Genomic DNA, 24,746 nt, shown 5'->3' on the forward strand with positions numbered 1-24,746 from the left:
TTCATTATTTAAATATTTACTAGTATGTAGAGGGACAACTGATTTTTGAATATTGACCTTGTTTCAAAAATCACATCTTAATTCTAATGATTTCACATGGACTGTCACATCATCTGTGAATATGGCAGTTCTATTTCTTTCTTTCCAATCCTTACATATTTTATTTTTGATTTTGATTCTTTGCTTTATTACAAAGGTTTCTGGAAACAATGTTGTATATGAATGGTGGTAACAGGCATCCTTGTTTCGTTCGTGATAGTAGAGGGAAGGCTTTCATATTTTCATCATTAAGTATGACGTTAGCTACAATTTTTTTGGTATCTATATTTTATTTGGTTAGGGATGTAACCTTCTATTAATAATTTTCTAGGATTTATATTTAGAACCATGTCATGTATGGATGATAAATTATTTTATCAAATGACTTATTTTTATCAACTATTATAATAACCTTATGCCTCTTCTTCTTTATTAAAATGGTGAAGTTCTTTGATTTTCAAATGATATACCAATTTTTCACTCATGAAATAAGCATAACAGTCTGGATATATTATTCTTTAGTATATTGCTGGGTTTGAGTTGCCAATATTTTGTTTAGGTGTTCTATATTTATGTTCATGAGTGAGATTTACTCATAATTCTCTTTTCTTGCTTTAGTACCATGGTCCTCCAGGGTTCATAAAATGAGTTTGGAAAGTGCTTTTGTTTTTCCCCATTCTCTGGAAGAATTTGTAGAAGACTGAAGTGAGTTTTTCTTTAAGTGTTTGGGAGATTCATGGGAAAACCATCTAGGCTTAGAGTTTTCTATTTTGTATGTAGGTGTTAGTTTTGGCAAGTTGTGTTTTTCAAGGCATTTGTCCATTTTCTCCATTTGTCCATTGTCACATTTGTTGGTATAAGGTTGTTTATAATCTCTATTAAATTTTTAAAAAATGATTTATTTAATTTATATATTTCTCCCCACTCCCTTGTTTTTTGCACTTTCTGTGTCTATTCATCTTCCTTGCCTCTTTAGCAGGCACCGGGAGCCTAACCCAGGACCTCTGATGTGGGAGGGAGGTGCCCAATTTCTTGAGCCACCTCTGCTCCCTGCTTTGTTATGTCTCTCATTACATTTTTCCTCTCTGTGTCTCTTGTTGTGTCATCTTTGTTGCAGCAGCTATCTGCGCCTGCCCATCACTTGAGCTTGCTGTTTTCTTTAGGAGGCGCTGGGAACCACTGCTCCCTGCTTTGTTGTGTCTCTCATTATGTTTTTTCTTCTTGTGTCTCTTGTTATGTCAGCTTTGTTGTGCCTGCCCATCATTCCAGCTTGCTGTCTTCTTTAGGAGGCACTGGTGCTGATATCAGCTCACACATGTTGGTTCGAAGACAAGGCAATGCAGAACTTTACAAAATAAAGGACAGAGAGAAAGACAAAAGAGAGGAGATAAAGATGGGACCAGGGACCCACAACTTCTGGAACTGAGAGCTTTGACCCTAGTTTCCACCTTGTATTTATTGGGAAACTACCAAGCAGCTGTTTGCTATCTGAACTGCAACATCATCTACAATAACAGGAAACAACTGTGTCATCTACAATAAGGCAACATCTACAACAGAACAGGTGAAACTTTTTCCCATACACTGGGATCTGAACTGGCAACCTCCCATGTGGTAGGCGAGAACCCAGGTGCCTGAGCCACATCTGCTTCCCTGAGACATATCCACTTCCTGTAAATTTTTAATGTTTGTAAGACCTGTGCTGATATTCCTCTTTTCATTCCTGATATTGTTTATTAAAGTCTTTCTCTGTTTTTCTTGATCAGTTTTATTGGGCTTTACAAAGAACCAATTTTTGGCTTTGTGGGTCCTCTTTATTCTGTTTGTGTCTATTTCATTAATATTTGTTCCAAACTCTCTTAATTACCTCCTTTTGCTTTCTTTAGGTTTCATTTCCGATTATTTTCCCAATTTCTTTTGTTTTCCTTTTTTTTTTTTATTAGAGCAGGTGTTGGTTTACAGAAAAATCATGAAGTAAGTGCAGAGTTCCCATATACCACCCCCCTGCACACACTGTTATTAACAAAATTTTGAATTGGAGTTGTGTATTCCTTATAATTGCTGAAACATGATTATAATTATATGAGTAACTATAGTCCATAGATTAGGGTTCATTCTTTGTGCTGTAGAGTTCCATGGCTTTTTAAAAAGATAAAACAGGTAACATATAAACCACCTAAAATTTCCCATTTTAATCACTTTCAAATATACACAATTCTGTATTAATTAAATTCACAATGCTGTATTATTATCACCATCATTCCCTATCAAAACTTTTTTTTCCATTACCCTAAACAGAAACTCTGTACCAATTAAACCATAATTCTTCAGTCACTATACCTACCCAGGCCCCTGGTAATCTATATTCTAGTTTCTGACTGTAAGTGTTTATATTCTAAGTATTTCCCATGAGTGATAATATACAATATTTGTCCTTTTGCGTCTGGCTTATTTCCCTCAACTCAACATGATGTTTTCAAGGTTCATCCATGTTGTAGCATGTTATCAGAATGTCATTCCGTTTTATGACTGAATAATATTCCATTGTATGCATACGCCATATCTTATTTATCCATTAATTGATTGATAGCCGCTTGAGTTGATAATACCTCTTGACAATTGTGAACAATGCTGCTATGAATACCAGTGTGCAAATATCTGTTTGAATCCCTGCTTTCAATTCTTTTGGGTATATACCTAAAAATGAGATTGCTGGATCAGACGGTAAAAACCATCAAACTATTTTCCTCAGTGGCTGCACCATTTTATATTTCTACCAACAATGAAAAAGTGTTTCTATTTCTCCACATGCTCTCCCACACTTTTTTTTTTCTTTCCTAATAGTAGCTATTCTAATGGGTATAAAGGTATCTCATTGTGGTTTTGATTTGCTTTTCCCTAATGGCTAATGACTTGAGCATCTTTTTATGTGTTATTGGTCATTTGTATATATTCCTTGGAGACGTATTTATTCAAATCTTTTTTCCAATTTTTAAAATTGTGTTGTTTATCTTTTTGTTGTTGAGCCATAGGATTTCTTTATAAATTCTGATATTCAACTCTTCTCATATATGTGATTTCCAAGTATATTCTCCCATTCTATACATTATCTCTTTACTTTCATGATAATTCCTTTGTTGCACAAAAATATTTAATTCTGATGAACACCCATTTATTTTTTTCTTTTGTTAGTGCTTTTTACTATAGAGTCTAAGAAATCAGTGCATAACACAAGGTCCTGAAGATGTTTCTATTTTTTTCTAGGAGTTTTATAGTTTTGGTTCTTATATTTAGTTTGTTCACTCATTTGAGTTAACTTTTGAGGATTATGTGAGTTAGGGTTCCATCTTCATTCTTTTGCATACGGCTATCCAGTCTTCCCAGCACCACTTATTGAAAACACTTTTCTTTCCCCATTGAGTGGACTTGGCAATATTGTCAAAAATCAATTTGCCACAGGTGTAAGGGTTTATTTCTGAGAACTCACTTCAATCTATGTCTGTTCATGTGCCAGTACCATGCTGTTTTGATTATTGTGACTTTGTAATAAGTTTTAAGTTTGGGACATTTGAGTGGCTCAAGTTCTTTTTTTTTTTTCAAGGTAGTTTTGGCTATTTGGGGTCACTTACCCTTGAATATAAATTGGATAATTGGATTTTCCATGTTTGCAGTGAAAGCTGTTGGAAATTTGAATGGGATTGTATTGAATCTGTAAATTGTTTTGGGTAGAAATTTGTAAAATTTCCAGTTCTCTTTCTGTTACTGATTTGTAGCTTCATTTCATTATGATTTCATATACAGTATGATTTTAATACCTTAAAACTTACTGAGACTTATTTTGTAACCTATTTTCTAGTCTGAAGAATGACCCATGTGTGCTAGAGAAAATGTGCATTCTACTGCAGTAGGGTGAGGTGCTTTATATATGTCAGTTAGGTCTGTTTATAGTATTGTTCAAGTCTTCTATTTTTTATTAATCTGCTAGATCAGGGGTCCTTAACAGATTTTGGGGGTTTGTGGAAAGATTTCAGGGGGCCCATGAGCTTTAATTTTTAAAAAATCAACTTATTGTTCTTATTTTCTTTGACTTCTGATGTTGATTGTCATAAATCTGCCACTACATTCTGAGAAGGGGTCTGTGGTTTTTGCCTGACTGGCAAAGGGGTCCATGGAACAAAAAATGGTTAAGAACTTTTGGTCTAGATGTTGTATCAATATTGGAAGTAGTTTATTGGAATCTCCTACTATTAATATAGTTAATTTGTCCCTTCAAATCTGTCAATATCTGCCTTATATATTTTGGGGGTTCTGCTGTTAGTGGTGTGTGTATATATATATATATATATATATATATATATATATATATATAATAATTGTTATATCTTCTTGTTGAATTGACTCCCTTATAATGATAGTGTCCTTCTATCTCTCATAACAGTTTTTGACTTCAAGCCTATTTATCTGATATCAGTGTAGTTTCCTCAGCTCTTTTTTGGCTGCTATTTGCATCGTTTATTTTTCCATTCTTTCACTTTCAACCTACCCATTGTCTTTGAATTTCAGGTGAGTCACCTATAAATAGCATATAGTTGGGACATGCTTTTTTGTCATTCTGCCAATCTCTTCCTTTTGACTAGATAGTTTAATTCATTTAAAGTATCTACTGATAATGCAGGACTTTTCTTCTGCCATTTTGCTATTTGGTCAACCTTTTTAGGCTTTCAATTCTTCTGTTAATACCTGTTTCATATTCATTTGATTTTTTGTTATGTACCATTAGCCTTAAATATAATATCCTAAATCTACAAAAATCATGGGTGATTTGATACTAATTTAACATCAAGAGCATACACATATACTATTCTTATACTCCTCCATTTCCAACCTTTTTTTTAAACTTGTTAAAAATTACAGATTTGTCATTACTTTTTATGCATTCATATTTTTGAACCTGTAAGAAATGAAAAATGGAATTGCATGCCAAAGAATACAATACAAAAATACCAGCACTTATAATTACCCATATAGTTACCTTTGTCAGAGATCCTTAATTCTTTATGCCTCTTTGATTTACTATCGAGTGTCCTTTCCTTTCAGTCTGAAGAGCTCTCTTTAGGGTTGTTTGTAGGATGGGCTAGTGGTGACATACTCCCTAAATTTTAATCTGGGAATGTCTTTAGTATCTTCTTCATTTTTGAAAGACAGTCTTGCTAGATATAACATTCTTGGTTGGCACTTACTTTCTTTCAGTTCTTTGAATATATCATCCCCACTGCTTTCTTGCCTCCTTGGTTTCTGATGAGAAATTTACACTTAATATAATTGGGGCTCCTTTGTATTTAATACATTGCATCTTTCTTGGAGCTTTCAGAACTCTCTCCTTGTGTTTGGCATTTGACAGTTTGGTTATAATGTGTCTTGGCTTGGTCTCTTCAAATTTATTCTGTCTGGGGTTTGTTGGGATTCTTGAATGTGTATATCCATGACTTTCATTAAATTTTGGAAGTTTTCTGGCATTAGTTCATTGACTATTCCTTCTGCCCCTTTCTCTTTCCTTTCCTTCTGGGACTCCCATACTATATATATTATTATGCTTGATTATGTCCCACAGGTCTTTTAGGCTATTTTTTTCTCTTTGCTCCTCAGCCTAAATCATTTCAACTTCTTACATTCAAATTAACTGATTCTTTCTTTGCCAACTGTAATCTGCTCTTAATTCCTCTAGGGAGATTGTTATCGCAGTATTGTGGTCTTCAACTCCAGTGTTTCTGCATGGTTCCTTTTTATAATTTCTGTTTTTGTATTGTGATTCTCATTTTCTTTATTCATCATTTTCCTCATATTCTTTAGGTCTCCATCTCTGTTTTTCTTTAGCCATTTGAGCATATTAAAGATCAGTTTTTTTAAAAAAAGCCTGTGTCTGGAATGTCCAAAATCTTGTTTTCTTCACTGATGGTTTCTGAAATTTTATCTTGTTCCTTTGGATTGGCCATCATTTACTATTTCCTTGTTTGTCTTGTAATCTTTTTTGCTGCTAAACATTGTGGGAGGAAGGGCGCCCGGCTTGCCACAGTAGCAAACGGTGCGGCAAGAAGTGATACCGCCTCTGCCCACTGGGCCTAGATAAGGTGACCACGCCTGACTAGGCCTTTGCTGCTAACGGCTGGCCGGCGCTGCCCTCCCCCTTTTTATCTCCCGCCTAGCCCAACATCCGGCCAGCTCTCACTCCCCCTTTCCCCTCCCCTATTCCAAACCTCTCAGCCAGCCCTCTGCCTAGCAACCGCTTACAATCACCTATCAGGAAGCAGTACCCGCCCGCACCTATCAAATCCCTCCATGCAGTCCCTAACCCTATAAAGCTATGTCCCCTTCCGCAATAAACCGGACTTGCGTACAGACCTGGTCTCCGCAGCATTCTTCCTCCCCTCGCCGTGCGTCCTCCACGCCTGAGAGCCCCTCTGATGCTGTCTGCCGTAGCATCAGACGCCACTGCGGTCTAGTCTGACCCCTCCAAACCCCCCCGTCAGCATCGGGGTGCAAGCCGCCCCAGCCGCAAAACATAATGTCTTTTATTAGAAAAGTTGTAGGTTAACAGAAAATGCCTTGTTATTCTTTGTTGCATACTATATATTTTAATATTTTAATGTGTTTACTCTTGGATTTAGTCCCTGTGTTGTCTGTTCCTTAAGTTTGAATCCTGCTGGGGGTCAGAGACTTCATTGAGTGCCAGGAGCCAACAAAAACAAACCAATGTAAAAAACACCTTTAAAGTCTTTGCAAATTGGGTCTGTGTTGGCTGATGTTCTCCTTCAGAGTTTAGCCCTCCTACCAAGAAGATCAACCTGATGCAAAAGTGTGGTGTCCTCTCCATCTCTTCTGACACTGCATCTTCTCATGGGCAAGTGCTCTGTGGTTGCAGGAATTTTCCTTTTTATAAGAATCCATATGTCTACTCTACTCCCTATGAAATACTTTCTCCCCTTCCTGGGTATTTATTTTATTCTTGAAGCTGGTAATCCTATGACCCAAGCCACTTCAATTTGAGTGCTTCTTACACTGCTTTAGCTGGGTGCAAACGTCTTCTGCCTGCAGGGCAAGTTCCGGGAGGGTGAGCCAGAGAGGAATGTTTAGGTTCAGGATGCCACCTGAAAGACTGTACTAACATACAGGAATTCCAGTTTGCATGCAGGGGTTACTGTGCTCTCTCCAGAACAGGGCCAGAAACCCACAATGAGAATGAAAGCTGGCTTCACCCTGCACCAGGGAAAGCATGGGGGAGGAGTCAGCGAGGGCACAAGGGAGGGGTCAGCAAGGGCACTTCTCCTCCTGTTGGTAAGCTGTGTGTTCTTGATTTGGCATTGGTCTAGTTACTGTGACCCAGGGGTTCTTAACAAGGGGTCCATGAGCTTGAATTTAAATTAAAAAAAAACCAAAAAAAACACAAATTATTCTTGTGGGGATGTGTTGGTGGGTATGCTATATTTATTAAATAATGCACAGTATACTGTGGACTTAGTAAAGGGCCTGTGGTTTTCACCTGACTGGCAAAGAGATCTATAGAACAAAAAGGTTAAGAATCCTAGCTGTAACCCTTTAACTCTTTTCTGGAACTCTTGGGAGGATGGTTCTGCCTGTTTTTGCTAGTTGTTCAGAGATTCTGTGGGCGAACCTTGGAACATTTTATACCACCATTCTGGTTTACCAGAGCTCCTTTCAAGCCTATTTACCTAATTTCTTGAGATGGATGCTTAGATAATTGTTTCTTCAGTCTTCCTTCTTTTCAAACATATGTATATAAGGCTACAAAGTTCCCCCTTAGAATGACTTTAGCTATATTGGTGAGTTTTTCAAAATTGTTTTTCACTCAATTATTCAACAAATACTTATTGAGAGTTTACTATTTACCAGGAATGGTACTGTGTTCTCTACATATATTATGTTATTTAGCCCACACAGCAGATCACAAAGTTGATACGATGATTACTCCCATTTGACTGGTGAAAATCTGAATCCCAGAGAGGTTGTTAAAATCATCTACTTGGTCGTGAGCAAGTTACTAGTGGCTGGGGAGGTGGGGGAGAAGTTGTTACTTAATAGGCGTAGAGTTTCTGTTTGAGATGTTGAATAAGTAGGGGTAATGGATCTTGGTGAAGGTACTGTGAATGTAATTAATACCACTGAAGGCTGTAATTGGAAGTGGTTAATACGGTAAAATTTGAGTTTTATATATGCTCCTACAATAAAACATTTATAAAAGGAACCATGGAAGAGGGTAAATAAAATATTAACTTCAAAAATTAATATATTGAGGTGAAAATCCATACCATAAATTTTAACATTAACAATTCAGTGGTTTTTAGAACATTCACAGTATTATGTAACTACCACCTCTATCTAGTTCCAAAACATTTCAAAATTCTTAAGTGAGCAGTTTCTCTCCCTTATCCTCTCGTTTCAGTTCCTGGCAACCACCAATCTGTATTCTGTCTCTGTGGATTTATTTATTTATTCTAGAATTTCATATAAATCGAATCATATATGACCTTTAGTTACTAGCTTTGCCAGTGAGATTTGTGTGTGTGTGGTACTGGGGCTGAAAATTGAACCCAGGACCACATATGCTGGAAGCCGGTGCTCAACCACTGAGCCACATCAGCTCCCCCAAGTTGGCTCTTTCATCTGTTTGCTTGTTAGTTTATATATATGTATACACACACACACACATATATATATTTTTTTATTAAGTTATCTTTTTTATAAGGTTGTTAGCTTTTATTTCTAGGAGGCACCAGGGACCAAAACTGGGATCTTCCATGTGGGAAGCTGGCTCTAAACCGCTTGAGACACACTCCCTCCAGTGAGTTTTAATGTATGCTATCTTCACTATCATTCATCTCAAAATATTTTCTAATTTCCATTGTGATTTCTTGTTTGACTTCTGGGTTATTTCATATATAAGGGAATTTCCTAATTATCTTTTTATTCTTGATTTTTAATCAGAGAAAATATTTGTGTAGCAGTTTGATATAATTGATGAATTCCAAAAAGAAATATTGGATTATGCTTGTAATCTGATCTGCACCTGGGCATGACTGAGTTATGATTAGGACATTAACTAACCCCACCCTTGGTGGGTGGGGACTCACATATAAAAGGCAAGGCAAAGAACAGAGTTCATAATGTTGGGGTTTTCTCATGTTGGAGTTTGATGCTGAAGACTTAAGCTGAAGCTCTGGGAAGTCAGCACGCAGAGAAGCAAGCACTAGGAAGGAAGGAACCTGGAACCCAGAGAAAAGCAAGCCCCAGGAACGTAGGAACCCAGGAAGCCTGAACCTCACAGACACTGGCAGCCATCTTACTCCAAATAGACTTTGGTGAGGGAAGTAACTTAAGCTTTATGGCCTGGTATCTGTAAGCTCCTAGCCCAAATAAATACCTTTGTAAAAACCAACCTATTTCTGGTATTTTGCATCAGCACCCCTTTGGCTGACTAATACAGAATTTGGTACCGAGGAGTGGGGAAGTGCTTTTGCAATTACTGAAATGATGGAACAGTTTTATAAATGCGTAAGGGGTATTTTTTGGAGGAATTGTGAGACGTTTGAAAGAAAAGACCTACAGTGCTTTGAAGAGATTGTTGATAGCAATATGGATGCTAAAGAGACTTTTTATGATGCCTCAGAAGTAAGTGATGAAACTATTATTGGAAACTGGAGGAAAGGCAATCTGTGTTTTAACGTTGCAGAAAACTTAGCAAGATTAACTCCTGGTGTTTTATAGGCAGAATTTGAAAATGATGAGCCTGGGTATTTAGCTGAAGAAATTTCCAAAGTAAACCTGGAGAATGTGGCTTGGCTTCTGCTTGGACTTATAGCAAAATGCTGGACAAGCGAGATAAGCTGAGAACTGAATTGTTGTGCACAAAGAAAACAGAAACTGATTCCGAAAATCCCAAGCCTCTGGAAATCAGGGCCCCAGATGAAAGTGCCCAATTGGAGGACTTAACTGAACTTATAACTTGTAAATCAGGATGGAAGATGCAGTTCTGTTGGAAAGATTTGTGGTAAGTCTTAATGTCTGATGGCTTGGACCCACCTACTTCCTGCATGCCAAATCAACAATGTTTTTGAGAGAGCTGTATGAACAAAACCATTGTCAGCCTGGAATCAAAAGGACTTGGAGGGAAGCGGACTTGGCCCAATGGATAGGGCATCCGCCTACCACATGGGAAGTTCGCGGTTCAAACCCCGGGCCTCCTGACTTGTGTGGAGCTGGCCCATGCACAGTGCTGATGCACGTAAGGAGTGCCCTGCCACTCAGGGGTGTCCCCCGTGTACAGGAGCCCCAAGTGCAAGGAGTGTGCCCTGTGAGGAGAGCTGCCCAGCATGAAAGAAAGTGCAGCCTGCCCAAGAATGGCACTGCACACACGGAGACCTGACACAGCAAGATGACGCAACAAAAAGAAACACAGATTCCCGGTGCCACTGATAAGTATAGAAGCAGTCACAGAAGAACACACAGCCAATGGACAAAGAGAGCAGACAACTGAAGGGGGGGCAGGTAAGGAGAAATTTTTTAAAAATCATAAAAAAAAAAGGACATGGAAAGGAGAGCTTGAAGGAGAAAGAGCTTTAAAAGGAAAACCATGGAAGCTGAGATGTGGAATTCGGACATCACCGTGGGCCAAGAGAGGAACCCCACCCATGTGTACAGAGAGGGTGAGTTTACCCCAACCTTTGAAAAAGGTGGATGTTCCCTCCTGATGTTCTGGGAGAGTTTTGCTGCCCCAGGGTACAGGGAGGGTGGAGCACATTCCCCAAGGATGAGGGCGGTTAAGGTCAGTACCCCACAGGTCCGAGAGGGGTGGACCTGTACCCCAAAGGTTAGGGAAGGCCACGTGGTCAACTCATTGCTCTCAGAGGGTTGAGCCTGTTTGCCAAAGGTTAGGGGGAATGGTGTCTTCACATCACTGTACTAGGGGGGTTAAGACTCTAACCCAAAGATTGGGTGAGGTGTGGCAATCACCCCAACACTCGGGAGGGTGAGGTCTGGAGCTTGATCGACACCCAGATGCTTGATGAGGGTGGAACCAAGAAAATGGCTGTTGGGCAAGCGGGTGGAAAGGGTGGGTTCCCATAAGGCACCAAGAGAAGAAACCATCATCTTAAGAATGACTCTCAGACTGAAATCGAATGGGGGAGGCCCTGCAGGTTTACTGAACTGTAGAAGACCCATGACTCATTTTCCTTCCTAATTTCTCCTTATTGTATTGAAAATGTTTATCCTATCTCTGTCCATTTGTGTATTGGAAACAGATAAATGGTTTTGTAAGTTTCAGAAGTCTACAGCAAATTGGGCTTTGCCCCAAGACTGTATTTCTTTAAATTGATTATGATATGATTTAGTACCTGCATTGTAACTGATTTAAGGCTTTTTAAAATATTATAATAACTTTTTGGAATTCAGAGGGTGGAGTGCAGCAGTTTGATATAATTGATGAATTTCAGAAAGAAATACTGGATTATGCTTGTAATCTGATCTGTACCTGGGCATGACCGAGTTATGATTAGGACATTAACTAACCCCACCCTTGGTAGGTGGAGACTCACATATAAAAGGCATGGCAAAGAACAGAGTTCATAATGTTGGGGTTTTCTCATGTTGGAGTTTGATGCTGAAGCTGGAGCTCTGGGAAGTCAGCACGCAGAGGAAAGAGAAGTCAGCACCAGGAAGGAAGGAACCTTGAACCCAGAGAAAAGCAAGCCCCAGGAATGTAGGAACCCAGGAAACCTGAACCTCACAGACACTGGCAGCCATCTTGCTCCAAATAGACTTTGGTGAGGGAAGTAACTTAGGCTTTATGGCCTGGTATCTGTAAGTTCCTATCCCAAATAAATACCTTTTGTAAAAAGCAACCCATTTCTGGTATTTTGCATCAGCACCCCTTTGGCTGACTAATACACTTTGCTATTTCAAATCCCTTTTAACTTCTTGAGACTTACTTTATAGAGGATATATGTTCAATTTTTGTGAATGATCTGTATGCAGTAGAAAATTATATATATTTTGCAGTTGTTGATACAGTGATCTGTATGTCAGTTAGGTCAGGTTTGTTAATCATGTTGTTCAAATCTTCTCTATATGTACTTTTTTTGTCTGCTGTGTTCTGGTAGATAATGTTTTAGGTTCCTAGCTGCTAAAATATATATCATATGTTGTTGTTTGGAATTATGTGCCCCAAAAAACATAAAATTAATCCATCCCTGTGGGTGTGAACCCATCTTAAATACGGCCTTCAGATGAGGTTTCCAGTTAAGGTGTGGCCCAACTCAATCTGGACAGGTCTTAATCCTTATACTGATCCTTTATAAGATCGAGAGAAAGCCACAGAGGGAGCAGCTGGGACAGCCACAGAACCCAGAAGAGAAGGGAGAGGCCAGATGCAGCTGCACTGTCCATTGTCATGTGACAGAAGAGCCAAGGACCAAGGACTGGTGGCAGCCAGCCCAAGAACACCAGTCTTCAGGAGGAAAGCACTGCCTTAATGACACATTGATAGGACTTCTCCCTAGCCTCAAAACCGTGGACCAATAAAGTACATTGTTTGAGCCAACCCATTGCATGGTATTTGCTTTAGCAATGAGAAAACCAAAACACCATGCAAAAGGTTGGCTTAACAAGAGGAATTTACGAGGCCAGTTTCAGAGGCTAGAAGGCTTGCTTCCTCCTGGCGCTCATATCTTCTGGCTGACCAGCAACCTCTGGGGCTCCTTGGCTTTCCCATCACATGGCAATGTGCACGGTAATGTCTTCTTTTTCCTCTTCTGGGTCCACTGATTTTTGGCTTCTGGCTGCTCCCTGCGGCTTCTCTCCATCTAACTTTCACTGCTTACAAAGGACTCCAGGATTCCAGATCAAAGCCCAACCTGATTCATTTGGGCCTCACCGTATTTGAAGTAATGTCTTCAAGAGATCTTATTTTCCATGGTTCTACACCCACCAGAATGTGGACCAGGACCAAGAACTTGCCCAAACTGGGGTTCACAATCAACCCACCACAGATACTGAGAGAGTTACGTTAGAATCTCCTACTACATTTGTGCATTTGTGTATTTCTAGTTCTCTCAATTTATTTTTTCATTTACAAATTTTTATTGAAGAGTATCATTTATACATGAACATACATAAACAATAAATACATAGTAAGAGTTGTGAATTACAAAACAAACATGCATAACATCCTACAGGGCATCCATACATCACCCACCACCAATGCATTGCATTGTTGTGAAACATTTGTTACAAAATAGGAAAGAGCATTGTTAAAGTATTTCTACTAAATATAGTCTATATTTTATAGTGTATTTCCCCCAACCATGCTATTATTTTTTCTTCATAAACCATACTATTTATCTAAAGTTTATAAACAATGGCATTTAGTATAATCACAGAGTTGTGCATTCATTACTCCAGTCGATATTAGAGCATTTTAAAAAAGATTTATTTATTCATTTATTCCCCCATCTTGTTGCTTGTGCTTGCTGTCTGCTCACTGTCTGCTCTCTATGTCCATTCACTTACTTGTCTTTTCTTTAGGAGGCCCTGGGAATCAAACACAGGCCTCCCATGTAGGAGAGAGGTACTCAATTGCTTCAACCACCTCAGCTCCCCACTTTGTTGTGTCTCCTTGTTGCATCAGCTCACTGTGCCTGCCCATTGCACCAACTTAGTTATCTTCTCCAGGAGGCACCGGGAACTGAACCCAGGACCTCCCATGTGGTAGGTGGGAGCTTAATTGCTTGAGCCACATCCACTTCCCTAGAGCATTTTCATTTCTCCAAAAAAGGAAAAAAATAACAAAACTAAACCACTACCATAACCATATGTTAGTACTAATTACAAACCCTATGATGTGATTTTACCATTTCTATTCATTCCCAAACATTTACAACTTTTTACCAAATTCTGCAGATTAAACCTCAGTTTTCCATTCTCTAACCACATTCTCTTCTCTGGTGACTTCTAGTCTATTAACTCAGTAAGTTTGCTTATTATATTTAGTTCATAGTAGCAAAATCATACCATATTTGTTATTTTGTGTCTGGCTTGCTTTACTCAACAAAATGTCCTCCAGATTCATCCATGTTGACATATGCTTCATAACTTCTTCTTACCATTGAATAATATTCCATTGTGTTTGTTTATCCATTCGTGAGTTGACGGACACCTGGCTTGTTTCCTTCTTTTGGCAATTGTGAACAATGCCACTTTGAATATCTGTGTGCAGATATACAGGTGTTCAAAGTGTTTGTGTACTTGCTCTCAGATCTTCTGGGTATACACCTAGCAGTAGTATTGCTGGGTCACATGGCAGATCTATATCTAACTTCCTTAGGAACTGCCAAACAGGCTCTGCCATTCTCCATCCCTCCCAATAGTGTATAAGCATTCCTATCTTTCCACATCCTCTCCAACACTTGTAGATTTCTGTTTTGTTAATAGTGGCCATTCTAGTAGGTGTGAAATGATATTTCATTGTAGCTTTGATTTTTATTTCCCTAATAGCCAGTGATTTTGAACATTTTTCATGTGTTTTTTTTTTTTTTCCATTTGTATTTCTTCTTTAGGAAAATGTCTATTCAAGTCCTTTGCCCATTTTTAAATTGGGTCATTTATTTTCTTTCATTGTTGAGTTGTAGGATCTCTTTATATATCACAGATATTAGACCCTTGTTAGATGTGTGATTTCCAGATATTTTCTCCCATTGATTAGGCTGCCTTTTTACTCTTTTCACAAAGTCCTTTGAGGTGCAGAAGTGATTAATTTAGAGGAGGTTCTATTTATCTATTTTTTTTCTTTTGCTTGTGCTTTCTGTTTAAGGTTTAAGAGACCCACACCTATTACAAGGTCTTGTAGATGTTTCCCTACATTATCTTCTAGGAGTTTTATGGACCTGGCTTTTATTAATATATTTCAGTCTTTGATCCACTTTGACTTGAATCTTGTATAGGGAGTGAGATAGCGGTTCTCTTTCATTCTTTTGGTCATTGTTGAAGAGACTGTTCTGTCCCAGAAAAGTGACTTGGTAGGCTTATCAAAAATCAGTTGACCATAGAAGTGTGGGTCTATTTCTGAACTCTCAGTTCAATTTCATTGATCTATGTGTATATCGATTTCAATGTGTCTATCTTTATGCCAATACCATGCTGTTTTGACCACTGTACCTTTATAATGCACTTTTAAGTTCAGGGAGCAAGAGTCTTCTGACTTCACCCTTTTTTTTTTTTTAATGATGTTCTTCGCTATTCTGGACCCCTTTCCCTTGCAAATAAATTTGGTAATTGATTTTTCTATTTCTTTAAAATAGGGTGTTGGAATTTTGATTGGTATTGCATTGAATCTAGAAATCAGTTTGGTTTAAATTGACATCTTCATGATATTCAGTCTTCCAAATCATGAACATGGAATGTCCTTCCATTTGTTTATGTCTTCTTTGATTTCTTTTAGCAGTGTTTTGTAGTTTTCTAAATACAGATCCTTTACATTCCTGGTTAAATTAATTCTGCATATCTAAGTCTTATTGTTGCTATTGTAAATTGAATTTTTAAATATTTCCTCCTCAGCTTGCTCATTACTGGTGTATAGAAACACTACTGATTTTTGCATGTTGATCTTGTATCCTGCCACTTTGCTGAACTCATTATTAGCTCTAACTGCTTTGTTGTAGATATTTCATAATTTTCTAAATATAGGGTGATGTCACCTGTGAACAGTAAGAGTTTTACTTGCTTTTTTCTGATTTACATGGCTTTTCCCCCTCTTGCCTAATCACTCTAGCTAGAACTTCCAGCACAATGTCTGAATAACAATGGTGGCAATGGGCTTCCATGCCTTGCTCCTGATCTGAGAGGGAAAGCTTTCAACCTCTCTCTATTGAGTACAATGTTGGCTGTGGGATTTTTATATATGCCTTGATTATGTTGATGAAGCTTCCCTTTGTTCTATTCCTAATATTGATTTTTTAAAAATCATTGTTATTTTTTATATTTTCAAATGCGTAAGATGATGCTCAGAGACATGTTTAAAGCCACACTGCTAGCTACTAAACGCCAGTGTCTCATGTGCCCTGAAGTCCTGTGGTCTTCCACCACTGCCCCCTTGTGGCTTGGAGTATATCAACAGTTGACACTTTTAGTATGTTGAACTTCCTCCTATACCTATATTTTCAAGTGTTTTTCTTTCTTTTTTTAATCAAGAAAGGATGCTAGATTTTGTCATGTTTTTCTGTCTCAATCAAGATGATCGTGTGTCTTTTTTCCTTCAATTTGTTAATGTGTATTACGATAACTGATTTTTTGTTGAACCACCCTTGCATGCCAGAAATGGATCCCACTTGATCATGGTGTTTAATTCTTTTACATGCTGTTGGATTTGATTTGCAAGTACTTTGTTGAGAATTTTTGCATCTATGTTCATGAGAGAGATTGGTCTGTAATTTTCTTGTCATACCTTTATCATCTGGCATGGGTATTTGGGTGATTTTGGTTTCATAAGATGTAAAGGATAATTTTTCCTCCTCTTCAATTTTTTGGATGAATTAAAACAGGAGTGATGTTAATTCTTCTTGAAATGCTTGGTAGAAGTCACTTCTGAAGCCACCTCATCCTGGACTTTTCTTTATTGGAAGATTTTTTTTTTTTTAAGATTTATTTATTTATTTACCCCCCCACCCCCGGTTGTCTGCTCTCTGTGTCTATTTGCTGTGTGTTCTTCTGTGACCACTTCCATCCTTATCAGCGGCACCAGGAACCTGTGTTTCTTTTTGTTGCGTCATCTTGTTGTGCCAGCTCTCCCATGTGTGCGGCGCCATTCTTGGGCAGGCTGCACTTTCTTTCGTGCTGGGTGGCTCTCCTTATGGGGCGCACTCCTTGTGTGTGGGGCTCCCCTATGTGGGGACACCCCTGCATGGCACGGCACTCCTTGCGTGCATCAGCACTGCGCGTGGGCCAGCTCCACACGGGTCAAGGATGCCCGGCGTTTGAACCGCGGACCTCCCATGTGGTAGGTGGACGCCCTATTCATTGGGCCAAGTCTGCTTCTATATTGGAAGATTTTTGAAGATTGGTGTGATCTTTTTAAATGTGATTGATTTGTTGAGCTTCTGTATTTCTTGTATAGTCAATATAGGTTGCTTATGCATTTCTAGGAATTTGCCCATTTCATCTATTAATAGATTGTCTAATTTGTTGGCATACGGTTTCTCATATCTTCTTATGATCCTTTTTATTTCTGTGGGGTCAGTCATAATGTCCCCCTTTCCAATCTTAATTTAATTTATTTGCATCTTTTCTTTCTTTCAATCTTTTTTTTGGTGTTAGTTTGGCTAAGGGTTTGTCAATTTTACTGATTTTCTCAAAGAACCAGCTTTTGGTTTTGTTGATATGCTCTACGTTTTTGTTTTTGAATTTCATTTATTTCAGCTCTAATCTTAGGTATTTTTTTCTTTGTTTGTTCTGGGATTGGTTTGCTGTTCTTTTTCTAATTTCTCCAGGTGTTCAGTTAGGTCTTTGATTTTAACTCTTTCTTTTTAAAATGGAGGCATTTAGAACTATAAATTTCCCTCTCAGCACTGCCTTTGCTGTATTACATAATTTCTGTGCCAGAGCCAGGGATTGAACCCAGGACCTTGATGTGGGAAGCTGGTGCTCAACCACTGAGCCACATCAACTTCCTTGAATTGGTTTTTTCATTTGTTTGCTTATTGTTTGTTTTTAGGAGGCACCAGGAACCAAACCCTGGACCTCTCATGTGGGAAGCAGGTGCTCAACTGCTTGAGCCACCTCTGCTCTCTCCCAAAAGTTTTGATAAAATGTGTTCTCATGTTAATTTGTCTCAAATATCTACTAAGTTCTCTTGTAATTTCTTCTTTGACCCACTGATTGTTTAGGAGTATGTTATTTAGCCTCCATATATTTTTGAATTTTCCTCTTTCCAGCCTATTATTGATTTCTAGCTTTATTCCATTATGATCAAAGGAGGTGTTTTGTATAATTTCAATCTTCTTAAATTTATTGAGAGCTGTTCTGTGATGTAACATGTGGTCTCTCCTGGAAAAGATCCATGAGCACTTGAAAAGAATGTATAACCTGCTGATCTGGGATGCAATGTTCTGTATATGCCTGTCAGGTCCGTCTTGTTTATCATATTGTTCAGGTTCTCTGTTTCCTTGTTGATCTTCTGTCTAGGTGTTCTATCTTTTTATGTGAGTGGCATATTGAAGTCTCCAACTATTATTGTACAGGCATCCATTTCTCCTTTATGTTTTGTCAGTTTGCCTCACTTATTTTGGGGCACCCTGATTAGGTGCATAGATATTTATATATAATGGCCTTCTGTATCTCATCACTTTTTTTTTTGCATTTAAAGTCTGTTTTATCCATCACCAGTATAGCTACCCATGCTCTCTTTTGGTTACTGTTAGTATGGAGTATCTTTTTCCAACCGTTCACTTTCAGTCTATTTGCATCCTTGAGTCTAAAGTGAGTCTGTAGACAGCAAATAGATGGTTCATATTTTCTTAACCATTCTGTCAGCCTATGTTTGGTGAGTTTAATCCATTAACATACAATGTTATTACTGTAAAGGCGTTATTTACTTCAACCATTTTATCCTTTGACTTTCATAAGTCATATCTTATTTTTGTCTATCTTTTTACCCTTTTGGTTACCCTTTGTTAGTCTTTACTTCTACACACTCTTCCAAGCCGCTCTCTTGTCTTTTCTTCTCTGGCTGCAGAACTCCCATTAGTGTTTCCTGCAGAGCTGGATTCATTTTTACGAACTCTTAGTTTCTGCTTATCTGTGAATATTTTAAATTCGCCATCATATATGAAGGACAGTTTTGCCAGATAAAGTTTTTCTCTTTCAGTATCATCATTATACCATACCATTCCCTTCTCACCTCCATGGTTTCTGAGGAGATATCCACACTAAGTCTTAGTAGATAGACATCCTTCTTATGTGATGTTTCACTTCTCCCTTGTTGCTTACAGAATTTTCTCTTTATCTTTGGCATTTGGTGTTCTGAATATTATGTTTTAGGGTAGGTCTAATTGGGTTTATTCTAATTGGTATATGCTGTGCTTCCTGGGCATGTATATTCATGTTTTTCATGAGAGTTGGGAGGTTTTGGGCCATTATTTCCTCAAAAACTCTGCCTCTTTTCCCTTCTCTTCTCCTGCGGGAACTCCCATAGTATGTATGCTGGGGCACCTCACGCTGTCACTCAACCCCCTGAGCCCCTGCTCAATTTTTCCATTCTTTTCTCTCTCTGTTCTGTTTGCTCTGAAGTTGGGGTCCTCCAGCCCCTGGCAGGTGGCTATGGACTGAGGTGCCCACAGTTGCTGCTGCAGCTTTACTCACGGGATTTTCCAGCCAGCTGAAATACCTTTCCTTTGCCTCTCTCTCTTCTGCCTGGTGTCTAGCCTTCCCCTGGTGTCCTAAGCCCTAAAGAGTTTTCCAGACAGTTTCTGTTTCTCTTCTAGTCATTTTCCTGCGAGAGAAGTGAGCCTTCTGCCTCTTTAATTCTCCATCTTCCCAGAAGTTGAGTTAGTTCTTTCAATTTATATAAACTTTTACTCTGAAATAATTAGAAACTTACAGGACAGTTGCAAAAATAATATAAAGCCAATATACCCCTGACCAGATACCAGATTTTACAACTCTTAACATGTAACACTTTTTGATCATTCTATTTCTATTATCTATCTATCTTTTAAACATTTGAGAGTTAAGTTGCATATATCACACTCCTTGAACAATACTTCCATGTATCTTTTCTAAGAACAAGGATATTCACTTCTGTAACCACATTAAGTAGTTATCAAATTCAAGAAATTTACCATTAATATAAAGCATAAGGTCTATATTCCAAGTCTTTTTTTCATTGTCCCATTAATGTCCTTGGAGGTATTTGCTCCTCCATTATTAAGTCCAGTTCAGTATCATGTGTTGCATTTAATTACCATTGTTTTAGTCTCTGTCTTTTAAATTGTGAAAACATATATACAACATAAAGTTTCCTGTTTCAACATTTTCAAGCATACCATTCAGTAGGATTAATCATATACAGCATGTTTGAAGCTTTGTAATTAGATGATTATAAATTAGACTTGTCCATCTTCATTAAATTGTTATATATTCCTTATATTCTTGACTTGAACCTTTATTATTTATTAAATATTCTTTTTTTGGTCTGCCTGAATGACACCCTCAGTGTAAATCTGCTTGTCATAAATCCTCTCAATTTTTATCTGAAAATGTCTTTTTTCACTTTTTCTAACAAAATTTTATAAATTCCTTCATTTTATTTTAAATGTTTTTATTGAAAAATAAAAGATGCCAAAAATACAAACAAGTGTACAATATAATGAGTTAAATCAAATCTCTAATAACCACCATCCAGGAAAATGTAACTTTTCTAGGTACTGTACAAGATCCTCGATGTGTTCCAATCACAGCTACCTCTCTTTCCATGAAGGAATCACTATCCTAAAATTTATAGTAACCAATTCCTTGTATTTCTTTATAGTTTATACTGCATTCCCAGCATTATCTAATCTCTAGACATAATGGTTTAGTCTCACCCATTTAATATTTTTAAATGTCTTTTAGGTCTCCTTTAAACAGGTTCCTTTTCCATCCCTTTTCCTTAAAATGTTATCTGTTGACAATCCTGGACGAATCATATCCTGGATTTTGCTGATTGTATTCTCATGGTTCAGTTTAATATGTTTTTCTGTCCTTTTTTCCCTCCTGCAAATGGGCAGCTGGATACAGGGGACTGAAAAGATTCAGGTTCAATCTCTTTGGCAAGAATGTGGCTGGTGGTGTTTTATTTTCATCAGAATGTATGTTAATGACTGATTGTTTCTCTTTTAGTGATGTTAGCAGCTGTTTATGTTTAATGCCTTGACCGACCCATTAATTCATTGCAGTTGTAAAATGGTGAAATTCCAATTCTATCATTTATTTTTCATTTATCAACTGGAATAATTAATAGAGATATTTTCTACATTTACTATTGTATTTGTTTATCCAGCAGTATTTTTATGGGAAAAGAAAGACATATATTTCTTTCTTTGCCTTTCTTTGCCAGTTTTCAAGATAAGGAATTGAATTCCTATCCATTCTCAAAAGGCAAATAAAAAAAATCATTATAAACTCACAGAATTAACACATTTTATGGGTTTCAGTCCACTGGAATAATTATCCTTATAGAAGCTCAATTTTTTTTTTTCCCAGTAGGAACCTTTTCAGTTTGGCTTCTGATTCCTTTTAACATGATTTCTGTAGCAGTCTTTCATGCTTCCTTGCCATTGGGTATATAAAAATATTCTAGGTTCATCTTGTACATTTCCTCCTTCAGACTTGGAACCAGCACACTATCTAAGAATCCCTGGTTACTTTACTTTAGTGAGATACGGTATTTCAAGAAAACAATCCGGGTACTATGGATATTTATTGCTTCTACTTGGTCATTGTTTCTAGGGCTTTTAGTGGACAGAATAGAAAAAAAATTCTCTCTCTCTACCAACATATACACCTCTCTCTTTATATATATATATTGAGATAAATATCTAATACTCATGGGTTTATACTGAATCCAATTCAAATTCAAGCTTTTTGTTTAACATTTTCTATTGTAATATACATCTCCTTGCTTTCATATCAAAAATTTGGTGCGGAATAATAGATTTAGAATATCTCATAATTATACATTTATCTCACATTACCCACTTGACAGCTTCAGAATAATAATACTGAAACTACCATGACTACTGATGTTTCAATTTTTTTCTTGCATTGCTCTTCACATCCTTCCACCATATAGTATTACTATATCTACACTGTCTGAATACATGCATTATATAGTAGCTTTTTCCTCTTTTAATCCTCATTTTTAGTTCTACAAGTAACAACATAAAAAATGCTTCCTATATTCCTATAGTCATTTCGACATCTCTATAGACATTTTGGTTGCCTGAGGCTTACTACTCAGTAAATTCCTTGAGAAGAGTTCATGAGAACAATATTCCCTAAGTGTTTTGTGTGTTAGGAGCACTTTGTCTGACAGGCCCTTTATAGGGTAAGTCAGTTTTGCTGGATATAAAATCCTTGGCTCAAATTTCCTTTAGTATCTTAAATTTGTTATACCATTGTCTCTTGGTATAGAACATTGCTGTAAAAATGATGATGCAGAGTGGGTATAGCTAAGTGGCTGAGTGGCTGCCTGCTTCACATGTATGAGGGCCCAAGTTCAATCCCTAGTACCTCCAAAAAAAAAAAAAAAAAGTGTGATGATAATCTAATCTTATTTCCCATATAAGTTGCTCACATTTTTGCCTACATGTCCTTATTGTTGGTTGTTCTGGTTTGATAAGCTGACATATGTGCCCTTGCTATGCTCTTTCCATATGAAGCTTCAAACCATTTTTTTTTGGTGAGGGAAGATGTTTCCTTAAATTAGTGTTAGCCTTAGTTTGTTTCAGTTTACTCGGTTGCTCCATGAAGTGGGTTGGCTTAAACAATAGGAATTTACTAGCTTACAGTTTTGAGGCCTAGAAAATGTCCAGTTCAAGGCATGATCAGCTGGTCATCTTCTTCCCAAGGATTGGCTGCTAGAGATCCTGGCTCCTCTGCCGCGTGGCAAAGCACATGATGGCATCTCCTTCTCTCTCTCTTCTCTTCTGGGTTCCACTGATTTCAGTTTCTTATTTCTGTGGCTTTATCACTTTCTCTTACTCTGTACTTATTCTATTTATAAAGACTCCAATAATAGGACTAAGACCCATCCTGAATGAGGTGGGTCACACCTTAACTGAAGTAGCTTTATCAAAAGGTCCTACTCACAATGAGCTCACACCCACATGAATGGACTAAATTTAAGAACATGGCTTTCTGGGGTACGTACAGCTTCAAACGACCACTGTTCATCTGCTTTGGTGTTCTCATTCAGGGACTCCATTTACCATATAGTGTATCTTTGCCTTCAAAATTGGTCACTTTCATTCATTTCCTTTTTATTTCATTCTTCACTTCTCTTTTATCTTAATTTTTTATTTTAATTTTATCTTTTAAGGCATTATATATTGTTCATTTTACTTTTTTAAAGGTTTTTTTCCATTGAGTATAGAATTTTAGGTTGGCAATTTTTTTCTTTTAATGGTTAAAGTTTTTTTTGGTTACTGTTTCCTGGCTTTCATTATTTCTGTTGAAAAGTCCAAGTTCTAAATCTTATATTTATTCCTTTGAAAGTACTTAATCTTTTTTGCTCTGGTTACTTTTAAGATTTTTCTTTTTATCTTTGACTTTAGAAATTTTACTATTAAGTGACTGGATGAGATTACTTTTTCTGTATCTTAGTGTCTTTTACCAGTTTTGGAAAATATTGCTTCTGTCTCCCACTCTTCTCTCTTTTTTAGGGCTCTAATTTTAGAATTTAGCTTGAGTACTCTATCCTTTATATGCTTTTCCCCCTAATATTTTACATTATCAAAACTCTGTTTGCTTAATTCTGGATATCTTTTTCTGACCTCTCTTTTACTTGACTAATACTTCTTCAGTCATCTTCTCCAATAATTGAATTCCCAATTCTAGTTACTCAATTTTAATTTTTTTGTAAACATGATCAGCAGCTCAGATATAGGCATTCAGCAGCTCAGAAAGAAGCACAGACAAGGCAGAAAAATGGATGTCTTAAGTCTCCATAATAGTAAACAAGAACAGCATTGGGGAAAGTGAGATAGATATTAGCAAGGCAGTGGCTGAAGGACTGAACCATGGAGCTCAAACTGGATAGAAAAACAATAAAAATGAGAGTGCTAGAAAGGGAGAAACCAGAGTGTTCAATATCAGTGGTTGTCTAGATGGTATGAGAAAAAGTAAGAGGAATAATAATGAGAGCTAAAGAATGGGGGGTTGAGTTCAGAGATCAAATTCTTTGAATTTAAATGTAATTTTAATAGAGGAACTGAAACAGTTTGAGATTACTTAGGAACCCCCAAAAAAGATAAGGATTATGTTTGTAAACTGGTCTGTTCCTCTGGGTGTGATACATTTTGACTGTATGAAATTCAAAGGTTTTTACATTTACTTGATTAAATTACGATTAGGGCCTTGATTCGACCATGTGTGAAAGTAACCTTGAGTTGGACTCTTTAGGGCCTTGTAACGATAAGCTCTTACCGTTTATAAAAGCCAACAGATTTCTCTTACTTTGCATCAGCACCCCTTTGGTTGACTAATTACAGAATTTGGTACCAAGAAGTAGAATCTGCTTTTGCAATTATCAAAATGCTGCAACGGTTTTATAAATGGGTAAGGGGTACTTTTTGGAGGATTTGTGAGATACTTGATAGGAAAGGCCTAGATTGCTTTGAGATTGTTGGCAAGAATATGGAGCCTATGGGAAGCAGATGTGGCTTGAGCAGTTGGGCACCCACTTACCACATGGGAGGTCTTGGGTTCAGTTCCTGGTACCCCCGAAAGAAGAAAAGCAAGACAGCAAGCTGGTGTGGCAAGCTGATACAACAAGATAATGCAGAGAAAAGATGCAGCCAAGAGACACAGTGAGGAAATACGATGAGAGACACAACAAACAGGAAGCAGAAGTGGCTCAAGTGATTAGATGCTTCCCTTCCACATAG

General features: G+C 37.5%; 1 protein-coding gene across 1 annotated transcript in view; it reads right to left on the reverse strand.

Moving 5' to 3' along the window:
• Nucleotides 1-24,746, reverse strand: part of CATSPERE (catsper channel auxiliary subunit epsilon) — a 270,064-nt gene that overhangs the window by 26,686 nt on the left and 218,632 nt on the right. The window lies entirely within an intron of this gene.

This window comes from Dasypus novemcinctus, chromosome 13, assembly GCF_030445035.2.
Source record: "Dasypus novemcinctus isolate mDasNov1 chromosome 13, mDasNov1.1.hap2, whole genome shotgun sequence".
In the NCBI taxonomy this organism is placed as follows: Eukaryota; Metazoa; Chordata; class Mammalia; order Cingulata; family Dasypodidae; genus Dasypus; species Dasypus novemcinctus.